We start from the raw sequence: 13,227 nt of genomic DNA on the forward strand, positions 1-13,227 counted from the left end.
AAATCCTTTTCACTTTTTTTTTTTAACTCCATAGGGTTCACCGATGAAGATAAGTATTGCATAAATTGGTAGTATTTACAAAATTTGAGAGACTTATTGTATAGTTCATGTGAAATAGTTTATTTATTAAAAGAAATTTTATGGCGGTTATTGATGCTCGACTTGCTATTTCATATCAAAATTGACAGGATGAGTGTCCCAAAATTATTTCACTTCCGACCATGGATATAAAATAACTAATTTTTTTGTGCTGATTTCTTATATTTTTGCTCCGAAAAGGTATTGGTCAATTTGTGAGTTAAAGCAAAATTATGTGGTTGTAACGTTAGCTCTCTTCTGTATGTCGTCCTTTTGTTTCCGTATTTAGCTCATTGACAACAATCATTAAAATCATTTAAGAGACATAATCATGTGAGCTTTTCACATCCTTTTAGCATGATTCCTTGTGACACGCGTGTTTTTATTCATTTTTCAGAAAATGTCAATTTAGCATGATTCATGACAAGAAAAATTTCAAATAAAAGTCTGTAATGCTCTTGTATTTTTAAATAATGGCATGGTGTAGACATTATTTCAAATAAGGGTTTAAAGTGCCATCATTTTTTCAAATAAAAGTCTAAGGTAATTATAATTGTTTTAATAAAATATTCAAGACGATCAAGGGTATTTTCATCCAAACACATTTTTTTTAAATGAGCTAAAATATAACTAGGAGGAGCCTCTTACCTGTTGTCAACCCCACCCAGGCACTAGCGACCTTGTTGGCCATCACTGTCGCCCCACCAATGATGGGGCAACAACAACAGGTGAAAGGGAGCCCATTCTCCCTTTTTTTTTTTTTCTTTCTTTAGTTTGTTTTTTATAAGAAAAAAGAAAGATTTTTTTTTAAAAATTAGCAAAATTTAAAAATTGAAATTACCCTCCACCAAACAGTGGTTCTGGCTCAGATTTGTGATTGATATGGTAGCTGCGGTCCTTATTTGTGAAATGAGGACATTTTAAGCTCTTATTTTGAATTTTCTCTTCATGATGCCAAACACGACTTGGTCCAAATTGCGAATATGCATGTGCATTTGATTATATGATGGCATTTCTTAATATGTGAGAATGCTATGAAATAAACCGAGCCCCATTATTAATTAAAAATATTCAGACGTGTGTATTATGTCCTTTTTGTATACATGTAATATTGGGTTTATAAAGTCTTAGAATAGATTTTTTTTTATAAAGATAATTATAACTTTGGAAGATACTTTTGAAAACATGAGGGCTGGCTTGTATTAAAGCACAAGATAAATATAGAGAAACCGTGAAACTTTCGGGACTTTATTTGAGCAGGAGACAAACCCTTTTTTCTTGTATTCTTCAAAGTTTATTTGGGAAACATAATAAGTAGCTCATTAAAGAAAAAGAGCACTAGCTATATAGTATTATAGGTTCCTGCATGTTTGATACAGAAAAAAGAAGTTCAAAGTTGAAGCTATAATGAATTAAAGTTAATAGATTCACGCTTTTTCTTTTTGTTCCTCAACTTTAGACCTTACTTGATTGATGGGCATTTCGTGTATTAAACACATCAATGGTGACCTTTTGAACAAGGGTTTTGGAGGAGACTAAACAAAAGTATAATTCTTAATTCTCACAATTGTACCCTTGACTATTATGTTAGGCTACAAACATTGATGGAATTAGAAAAAGAGAAAAGATTTTTGAGTGCGTTATTAGAAAGCCTATTTTAAAAATTTAAATTAATAAGTGAAGGGAGACTGAATGAATATAACATATGAAGTAGAACTAATTTATAATATTATGTTAGAAAGTCCAATCTAGAAGTCTAAGCTAAAAGATGGAGGGGGGCTATATGTACATGAAAAGCATATGGATTGTGCAAACACGCCATGCTGGATAACCTTAAAAGAGTGTCTTAATCCATAGGCAGGAAGCCCGATCATTTTAGGACAATCAAAATAAGAAAATCCATGATGCTTGGTGCACAGATGCAAGCTAAAATATCTTTCAATTCATTCATCTTCCTCGAAACAAATAGAGTTTGGATATATCAGCATTTTGCCTTCGATAAGTCAATTGATATTAGGTATATACGAGTACTGAGTACAACCCAAGTTGATGGATTGGTTCACGTGAGTTTTTGGAGATGGCAATACAAGCAAAGAAATCTTAGGCGAGAAACAAGTGAAACGAAAGGGAAGAAAGGGTGCAAAAGATTGCGATTCCCGTGAAGCAATGTGGAAGCTCCGTAGCCTAAAATTTAATTGCAAGAAAAGCAATGACTCCTCTTCTCCCTCTCTCCGGAAAATTCTATATTGCAGGCATTTATTACAAGTATTTAATGCAAGAAAAAATTTGTCCCTATCCCGCACATGCCCCCATCCCTTGATAGCTACGTAAGATGGTCGCATGTCCTTTTATATGAGTGATTTATCATTAATACGGACCCTAATATGGGGGGCGCCGACGTCAACAGTCGCTTGGGACTGTGCTCGTTCGTGCTGGAAATTGCAAGCTCTGTTGAGGTCCATTCCTTGGAAAAGTATTGCCTTTCGAAAATTAAATTCTATGACTCTTAACGTGGAAGGCCACTTTTATACTGTAACTTTTGAGGGAAGAATGGTGGGCAACGACATTTCAAGACGGCATTGCTTTTCTGGTGATATTAAGTGCCAAGCCATACAAAAGTATTTGTTGGGCTAACCCCTAAAAAAAAAAATATATATATATATATATATATATTAAATTAAACCGGTACACTCATATTATATTAACCACAAATTAGTTTTTGTTTAACTGAATCGATAAACGTGCCATATTTTATTAAAATTAATTTTTGTTTCTTTGAAAATTCTAAACTGGTGCATGATATCACAATTACTCAAATGAGCAAAATCTTAGATTGGAAAATATTCTACTTAAGAGCTCCCTCAAGTCTCAAAAATCAGCTAATTTTCCATTTTTTGTGACATGAAAATTAACTTGGAGTAAATATAGTATGAATGTATTAGTTTCAAATTTTTTATAACACAAAAATTAATTTAGAATAGATGTGACACGGATGTATCGGTTTGAGTTTTTTGTTTTATTAACCCAATATATTATTAGTAAAGCTGATCATTTTAAATGTATGTATCGATGTAGTTAATATATGAGAAGCTCACATATTAAGTATATAATGTTAAGATCTTTAATTCAAACCACGCCGTTATTTATTAGGTTAAATTTTCAAAACAGTGGTCTCGTGAAGTTTTCCGTGTAAGACCTTTGTGATTTCCCATATTACAATTAAGTGAATAGACAGGACCTGAACAAGTACAGCAATAAGAGAAAAATAAATTTGTGATTTCCCATTTTACAATTAAGTGAATAGACAAGACCTGAACAAGTACGCGTACGAGACAGCTTATTGGTACTCATTTAAAATCGCAGAAATTATCGTATATTGATATTTTTATTTTGTTAATATCACAAAAATTTTAAATTAATATACTTATGATAAATTTATCTTAAATTAATTTTTTGATTACTAAAAATTTTAAAATAATACATTTGTGACAAATTTATCCAAAACTAATATTTTGACCACCGAAAATTCCAAACTATTACTTTTATGACAGATTTATCATTCGTTAGTTCCCGTTAAATTAAATTAATATCATGAAAAATCATAAACTAATATAAGCGTGACAAATAGAAAGTAAAATCACAAACTGATGGACCTATCAATTATCACATATCATTTAACTCAGTAATTTAATGACAAAATTTAACGAAAATTAACGGAGAGTAAATTTATCACATATATACCAATTTTGAGTTTTTTTAAATTTAGTTTATAATAAATTTATAATATCGCATGCATATCAATTTAGAGTTTTTGTAATATTAATAATTTTTTTTTCCGTTTCCAGCATGTAGTAATACTTATTATGAGATAAATATATATTTTCCTATAGTTGACTTTTCAATAATGTGTATGATAAAAGGACGAGTGACATTAGTCACTAAATACTATGGAGCTACCCCAAGTCCATACCTTTGGAAAAATGTGCCTTCAAAAATTAAATTTAAAACTTTGACTTGGGCCACTTTTACAATAATTTTTTTTTTTTGTGAGCGAGGAATGGTTGACACCGAACTTTCAATTCAATTTTTTTTAGTAGAAAAATCTTTTCGTTCTCCTTTCCTCTCCATCGTCTTCTTCAACCTTTAGCCATGGGGGAGGCTTTGAGCTAGTCTCACCCTCCCTCCCTCTTTTGTTGATTTTGTTTGCGTTTTTTTGTTGTTTTCTTGAATTTTCTTATCTCTCGATTTAGATTTGGGAGCTTTTTTTTTCCTAGTCTACTTCTTGATTTAAAAGTTTGGATTCTCCCAATGTAGTTCGAAATCTGGGTCCTCTCCTTTCTTGATTTAGATTTGGGAGTTTAATAAATATGTTGTGGAATCGATACTCCTCTACTCTGTTCATGTACAAGCTCTTTGCCTTCAGCTTCAATGATGATCATAGGAGCTTTGGCATCTCATTGAATCACAATAATTTGCTCCTTTATATATTAGATCTACATTTATTTAACCTATTTTCATTGTCTCTATATGACAATTGTATAGAGAAAGCTGAACTTATGCGCACACTGTCAACTGACATTAACGTAGTTATTCCACGTTTTCCAATTTTGCTCTTCCAACATTTCAAATTTCATAGGGAATAATGTTTCATAAAAGCATATTTTCATCCATAGCTTGTCAAGAAAACTTCCTCCAATAGATGTTCTAAATAGGAATTCCCAAACATAGACATTTCTTCATATTTAATTTTAGGAATATTCCAAATAAAGACTTGAAGTGTTATCATTTTCTCAAATAATGATTTAAAGTGATTATGACTATTTCAAATAAGGGCTTAGCCTTGTTGGCTCGCTAGTTGGCAAAAATTTTGGTCAATTAGGGATATTTTCATCCAAGTACAATTAAAATTAAATTAAATCAAATTAGATTAGAATTTATTTTTTTTGAGAAAAAAAAGGCAAAACAGAGGCAAGAGGACTCCCTCTTGCTTGTGGTCGCCACCCTAGTACTGGTGAGGTGGTGGTGATGGCCGATATGGTCACCAGCACTTGGGCGAGGGCTTGTTGGCCCTCGCCTCTAGTCAGCGAGGGTTGTCAACATCATCGGCCATCGCTGCCGCCCCACTAGCAATGGGGCAGCAGCCACATATGGGAGGGAGCCCTCTCTCCTGTGTGTGTTCTTTTTTTTTTTTTTTTTTTTTTATGAGTTTGGAAGAAAAAATTAAAAAAATTAAGAAATTTTAAAAATTTAAAAGATGAAATTATCTTTCACCAAACAATAAGTTCATGCTTTTATTTGAGATTGATATAGTTACTTCAAACCCTTATTTAAAACAAAGTCTACTTTAGGTCATTATTTGAGAAAATAATGATACTTTATGCCCTTATTTAAAATAATATTCACTTTAAACCCTTATTTGAGAAAATAATAGCATTTTAGGGTTTTATTTGGAATTTTTCCTTTAATTTTTCATGAAATTCATGAGTCACTGATATATATAACTCGTAATCCCTCAATAGAGCACAATTGAAGGAAACTCTACGTTTAGGAATGCTCGAAAATATAATTATTTTAACGGATGTAGAAGCAATTCACGCCTTCTTGCCCACCTCAGTCCTAGAAGCAGCAAGAATGTGTTTGGTTAAAAAAGATATTGGTAAAATAATAATCGCTATAGAAGCAAAAAGATTATTATTGAGAAAGCGATGGACATTAAATTTGATTATCGTTGATCAATTTCAGCCTATATTTTATCTATATACCCTCACATAAGATGATTCATTTGTAAAATCGCCTACATTGAAGGTCAATTGAGTGAACTTAGTTGTGTAAACACAATATTTAAACCTAAAATCCTAACCGCTTTCTCTTCTCATCCACCTCTCTTAGATTCCATTTTTCTTTTCCACTCAAAGCTCCCTAGATTGGGAAATAACTCTTAGTGGTGGGAGGTTCTATTTTCTCAACTCGAATTGAGATTTTCTCTCTTAATCTGATTTGAAAGTATTTTTTTTTCTTTGCTCACTACTAATGATCTTCTCTGCTTGATGGGTGCATCTTCCTCTTCCATTATTAAGAATCGACACTCTGTTTTGGATTCTCTAAACCAAGAAGTCTGATAGTTTCGATGAAAAAAGATGATAAAATTCATACTGCATGGGAAATGGTTATTCAACTTCTCCTAATTTTATAAGCTCTCATCTCCTGATCTAGAACTGGAGTTCTTCTCCCTTAATCAAGATTTAGATTTGAGAGTTTCTTAGAAGTGTTTATGTGCCCTCCCCATCTAGATCTAGATTTGGAAGTTTGTTCAACTTATTATTGATGTTTTCATGCCACAATAGTGTTGAAGACGCTGCACCTAAGCATTCATCGCTCACTAGATAATTGTAACTATTGGAAAAAAGAGATTATGATATATGCTTACCACTTATGATAATGCGAAATTCAGTGATTAGTTGCTGTTTGTTCTATTTTGATATTCAGATAAACCTGTTTTTGTGAAATAAGAGTGTGCTTATCTCAGTAATTTGTACTTTATTATTCTACTTTGCCAATTGTTCTATTTTGTTGTTCGAGATTTGTTTTTCTAGAACATCTCGTGTATTATCTTGAAATCCTGAGATATGAATAATGTTGGGAATAACGGATCCCCGAAAACCGGATTCGACACTAAATCGAACCCTAAATCAATGCGGAAGACGAAGCCCGGGAATAACACGTATCACCGATTGTAAAGCACATATCGGATTCGAGTGTATCTTGTTAGCCACAGATTAGACACCGACGTCGATAGAGGAAGAGAAACTGGCCCTGTTCGATCCGATGATGCCTTGAAGGGAAGACAGTGTCGCCGTTTGCTTACTGTTCCCTTTTTTTGGAGGGAGTGGGAGCGCACGGGAGAAGACGTACGTGCGTTTTTATTTCCAACGGGTGTCATCTCTCTCTCTCTCCTCCCTTTTATACCTTCCCCCATCCACGGGCCCTATTCCCGTGGGCCGGGCCTTTTGGGCCCAGCATGGGCGGACGGGCCTTAAGCCCATCACCAATTAAAACCATCATCTCCCACTCGCACATGGTGGGCCGAACAAGATTCTCTTAACCTCTCTTCAACATTCATACCGGTGAATAATCCGTGCGACCAACATACTTTGAGAGCTCGTTGCCATACATCTGTTAGGAATATATAGCAGCTCATAATGGGCATCACACTTCGAGTAGATTTAGTATGCAGTACCCTAGATCGATCGATCACATTTATATCTCTCTTGATCTCTTTTAAACAATGATATATATATATATTATATTCACAATTATGATTATTCTCAATTATGATTATCCCAAAGACAGTCATAATTGGTTAACCGGTGAATACAAAACTACAATGTGATTCTCCAAAATCGATCTTCCTCTTTCCTTTAAACTCTCAATTTCAGTTCAGCTTGCTTTTCTAGAAATATCCCATTAGATCGAATCAACTCATGACCATTGGCAACACCCTAAGATAGCAAATACTAAATAGAAATCTTGAGAATAAGTAAGAGTCATGAGGGGACAAAAAAAAAATTGAGGAACTCTTTTCCTCAAGAGTCTCACACGACTAAAAAAGTTGAGATCAAACTTTTGCCACTCTTATTGGTCGGCTCATGCATATGTAGTATGAAATACGTATTACGGTATTAACTCATTTCCCATGGAGCGTATGTCTATACCTTTCAATACCGTACAGATGATAGTTCAGACATACCCAATGTCTAACTTGAGTTCACGTATCTACTCATTTAAAAAATTCATCAGAACTCACATCTGGCATTTTAAACAGATAAAGTAAAATATGTGGGGTATTTTACTTTCGGACATAGTAAGTATTATGTCCTCATCTTAACATTCAGTTAGGCGACATACGTATTTTAAGCTTGAGCTCTCGATTATCACCTAGATAATAAGCTTAAAAACAGTCCCATCTCTATTAATCACACAGTAAATAGAGGCGATTACCCGTGTGAGTGGGCTAATCTTATATATGTCCGACATACTTTCTCAACTTAAAATAATACACTAAGCATTAAGATGCATAAAGATCAAACAAAGATTCATAGGCATTAATGATGAAAAACACAAATTCATCAAATGTGAACACTTTAGGGAAATTTTAATCCAGTACATCAGACTCTACGCAATCCTAGAGATTTTATATGGCCACAAAACACATCTCTAGGTATTGGCTTTTTCATATGATCTGCTACCATTCTATGCGTAGTATGTACTCTAAGTTCACATCTGTTCGTGCAATTATATTATTGACAAAAGTATACTTAGTATCTATATGTTTGGTCTTGCCATGATATTTTGGATCTTTTGTGTACTCTTTTGCTGCTTGGCTATTACAGTTAACCAACAATGAATATGCAGCACTTCAAATAACACCTAAATGATCAAATAATCTCTTAAGCCAAACATCTTCTTTTATTGCTGCTGATAATGCCACGAACTTAGTTTCCATCGTGGACAAGGCTATACACTTTTGTTTCTTATTGCTCCAACATATGGTGCCATTATTCGGTAAGAAAACAAATCCAGAGGTAGATTTTCTTTCATTTAAATCTCCTCCTCAATCAACATCAGAATAGCCTTAGAGTCGCAGATCCTTTCCTTAATAACTCAACGTATAATCAGCAGTCCCCTTTAGATACCTTAGTATTCATTTAATGGCTTTCCAACGTGCTTGACCTGGATTGGATTGGTATCTATGGTGTATATGTCAGGTCTTGTACACATCATAGCGTACATCAAGCTCCTAACAACACTAGCATAAGGAACATATTTCATTTGTTCATTCTCTTGTGGAGTCCTTGGACACAGTCTATGGCTCAATCCTTCACCTTTTGCAATAGGAGTGTCATTGGGTTTACAATCCCATATCCTTCAATTCAAAATTGGAAGACAACCAACTTTTGACAGTATTAACAAGCTCCATATTGCTTCCGGCAATTAGTATATCATCAACATATAATGATATGATCACAAATAGACCTTTGGATCTTTTGATATATATACAATGATCCTCATCTATCATTGTAAAATCATATGCCATTATGGCATTATGAAAACGTATATACCATTGTCTTGACGATCGCTTAAGGCCATATATCGACCCCCAAAGTCGACATACCTATTCTTCTTGGCCTTTCACTATGAAACCAGCAGGTTGTTCCATATATATTCCTTCCTCTAATTCTCCATTGAGGAAAGGTCTTTACATCCATTTGATGTAACTCAAGATCCATACTAAACACTATTGTCAGAATTATGCGAATCAAGGTAAATCTCATTACAGGAGAAAATGTATCTTCATAATCAATATCTTCCTGTTGATTATACCCATTCGCCACAAGGCGAGCCTTATGCCTTTCTATCGAGCCATTAGCCTTTCGCTTTATTTTGAGAACCCACTTGTTCCCAATAGCTCTGCGTCCCTTTTGGAAGATCAACCAGTTCCCAGACTTGGTTGATTTCATTGGCTCCATTTCCTCTTTCATTGCATAAATCTATTTTTCCTTATTATGGCAATTTAGAGCCTCATTAATATTTCTTGGCCCATCCTCATCTTGTGGAGTAACCATAAAAGTTTCCCCTTCAATGTCGAAACGTCAATGGGGAATACTTTGGCAACTTGTTCGCTATATGGGAGAATGTACACTTAGCACATCATTCCCCATTATTCTCCCACTCGGATTAGATAATGACGATATCATTTCATCATGTGGTTGTAATTGAGAATTAGTTGAATTCAATTCATCACTTCTCATATTACTCCCACTTGGACGAACTCCTCTAATATCATTATCTTGATCCAAGGTTTCAAATATAGAGTAATCTTCTCCTATTTTGCCCTTCTTAGGAAATGCATCCACTAAAAATGTGATATCATGTGATTCAAATTCAGTTATACTCCCACTTTCCTGCTCACCTATGAACACATACCCTTTCGAGTATTTAGAGTATCTCATGAAAATACTCTTATTTCCTTTGGGACCCAATTTCCCAAACTTGTGAGAGGACTCATGAGTATAGGCAGCACAACCCATGGCTTAAGAAAACTTAAGTCCGATTTTCTACCTATCCATAACTCATATAGAGTGGAACTAACTGATTTGGAAGGCACCCGGTTAAGTATATAGGCAGCAGTTAACAATGCATCACTCAAAAAAAAAAATGATATGTAAGTTAGCATGCGCCATCATGGACCTAACCAATTCTAGTAGGGTTATGTTTCTTCTCTCTGCAACACCATTTTGTTGAGGAGTATATGGAATAGATAACTGTCTTTCTATTCATTTTTCATCACATGATTTTCTGAACTCATCAAATAAATATTCTCGACCTCGATCGGATCTAAATACTTTTATTTTCTTGTCTAATTGATTTTCAACCAAGTTCATAAACCTTTTGAAACAACATAATGCTTCAAATTTATGAGAAATCAAATAGACATATTTGAATCGAGTATAATCATCTATAAAAGTGATGAAATAAATAGCCCAATGCCTTCTTCTCACATTCATTGAACCACAGACATCATAATGGATTAAATGCAGAGGAAATTCAGCTCTTTATCTTTTCCAAATGGTTTCCTTGTCGTTTTCCCTTCTAGGCAATGCTTACATATGGACAAATCGACTTTTTCAATATTGCCTAACAAGCCCTCTTTGGCTAGTCTATTCATATGTTGTTGGATATGACCAAGTCAAGCACGCCACACATTCACATCATTATCACATGAAGTAAAAGACGTGAAATAAGGGAATAACATATTGACATCACCACAGTCAACATTCAGTACAATAAAACCATCCAGAAAGTGACCATAACCATAGTAGTTGGTATCCAAATACAAATCTACACCTATATTATGGAAGTTCACACTAAAACCAAGTTTAACCAACATCAAAATAGACACTTAAATTTCGACGAATCTCTAGAGCATTTAGAACATCATGTAGGAATAAGGTGCGCCACCACACATGTTCGGCAGGTGTCAATCCCTTTAACTTCAGCTCTGGAGTTATTTCCCACATAGATCCACTTAGTTCCAGTTGGTATTCATCGGAATTCCACGAATGATCATCTATCCTTTGCTACATGGTCTGTCTTTCCTGAATTTACAGTCCACAAAGGATTGGATTCAACCAATAATTCAGAACTTGACACATAATCAAAGTTCTCAAATGTACAAGAGGTGTTTACCTTTTCGGCTCACAATTGCGAGCATAGTGACATTTTCTTGTCACAATTGTAACACCTCACACTTGACTTTTTCTTCACTTGAGGACGTTTTCCTCTTTTGTGTTGGTTAACTCTTGATTTCTTACAACAAGGACTTGATCCTTTGCATTCCCACATATTGAACGAATCAATACACTTGCGCTTAGAGCTCAAAGCCCTTTCGAGCTAGGACCAAAGATAGCCAATGTCTATTTTCGGCTCAAATGTCGATAGGCAGTCCTCTACTAGCTCAAGGTGGCACACAACATCCTCTAGATCTTCCATAATATGGTCAAGAGCTTCTAGTACTTCTTGCTTTTCCAGCATATATTGAATCTTCATATTCAATATTTCACAATTGTTGCCGTTCACATCAGCAATTACGTTCTTAGTTGCTGAATCCACCAATCTGAACACATTAGACATATATGCACGAATAATTAATGCCTATCATTTATGCATTCCTTTTGCACAGACCCATCATATTAATGAACAATTTCAAGGTTTTAGAATCAAAAGGTCACTACGTTTCCAATCATCCTCCAAAAATCCTAACTTAAAACTATCATTAATATGATTGTCATATGCAAAATCAATTCTATGAAGTTACAAAAACTTCTAAACTACCCACAGCTAATTACCCACAGCAACCGGCAATAATAGAAAGCAACAGATAATTGATATCCAATAAAACAATTAATGCTTTCAACTAATACAACAATTCATTACACTAAGTAATATATCCAAAAAGAAATATCAAGATAGAAAGAGATATTCATCACTCAAAAACATCTCAAACTAATCTAAGAAATAAATAGGGAAAGTCCCTTCTAATCTATCAGTCAAAGTATTTGAGAAAATTGAAGGCACATTTGCCAAACATGGGTAAACTTTTGGAGAGCTTTCATGTTGCCACCAAGGCGCATTTACTCTACGCCATGTGGCGCTCAATCTAAGGGTTGAAGTTTTGGTCAACTCAATCCTATAGTACTCTCTTATAAAAGCTTCCACTAGCTCCCTGTAATCCGGGGCCATGTTGACCGCCCATAGCCGATCTAACAGTGCTTGCCATTCAGGTGGAAGAGTGTTCATCAAAGCCGGCACCTTCTGAAAATCTGGCATAAGATAACCATTCCAGATGATTTCCTGTATCATCTGATTGACCTTGACCATGTGTGATACTAAATCATCATCAAGCCACCGATAATCGCTAACTCTTTCATGCCTTTTCGGTCTAGCTCTTCCTTCGTCCGTTCTCAGGATTGCAGGTATCCGTGCATTACGCATCATAGTTCTTGCAACAAATGCAGAACTAAAATGGATCACTTTTAATCCACAATAAACAAAATGGAAAATATATAATTTTCCATGATTCATGTAACAAATGCAGAATAAAAAATGGATTACCTTTAACCCACACAGACATAATTGAAAAAAGAAACCAATTCCTTTTTTTTTTTTTCTCGGGTCAACGGTCAAAGTCAACGGTCAACAGTCAGGTTGTCGGACCGGTCGGTCGGTTCGGGCGAACGGACAGCACGTGCCGCGTGCGTGCGCGGGCTGACGTCATGCAGACGTCAGCCTGCACGTGCCGCGCGCATGCCGGCGTTCGCGGTTCGGGTCAGGTTGGTTTGCTGGTCGGGTCGCCGGCCGGTGACCGCCTGGTGAAACGTCGTCGTGCTGATGTCATCGATGACGTCACCCTAGCGGTTCCGGCCGTTGGGTGACGACATGCGTCCACGAGCCACGCGTGCCGGTTCGCGAACCGGCAAGCGTGCCGGTTCGCCGGCGGCGGGAGCACGTGCGGTTCGCCGGCCGGCGGCAAGCACGTGCCGGTTCGCCACGTGCACGTGCCACATGCGCTAGGCGAGCCGGCGCTTCCGG

The sequence above is a fragment of the Eucalyptus grandis genome, chromosome 4, assembly GCF_016545825.1.
Source record: "Eucalyptus grandis isolate ANBG69807.140 chromosome 4, ASM1654582v1, whole genome shotgun sequence".
Lineage (NCBI taxonomy): Eukaryota > Viridiplantae > Streptophyta > Magnoliopsida > Myrtales > Myrtaceae > Eucalyptus > Eucalyptus grandis.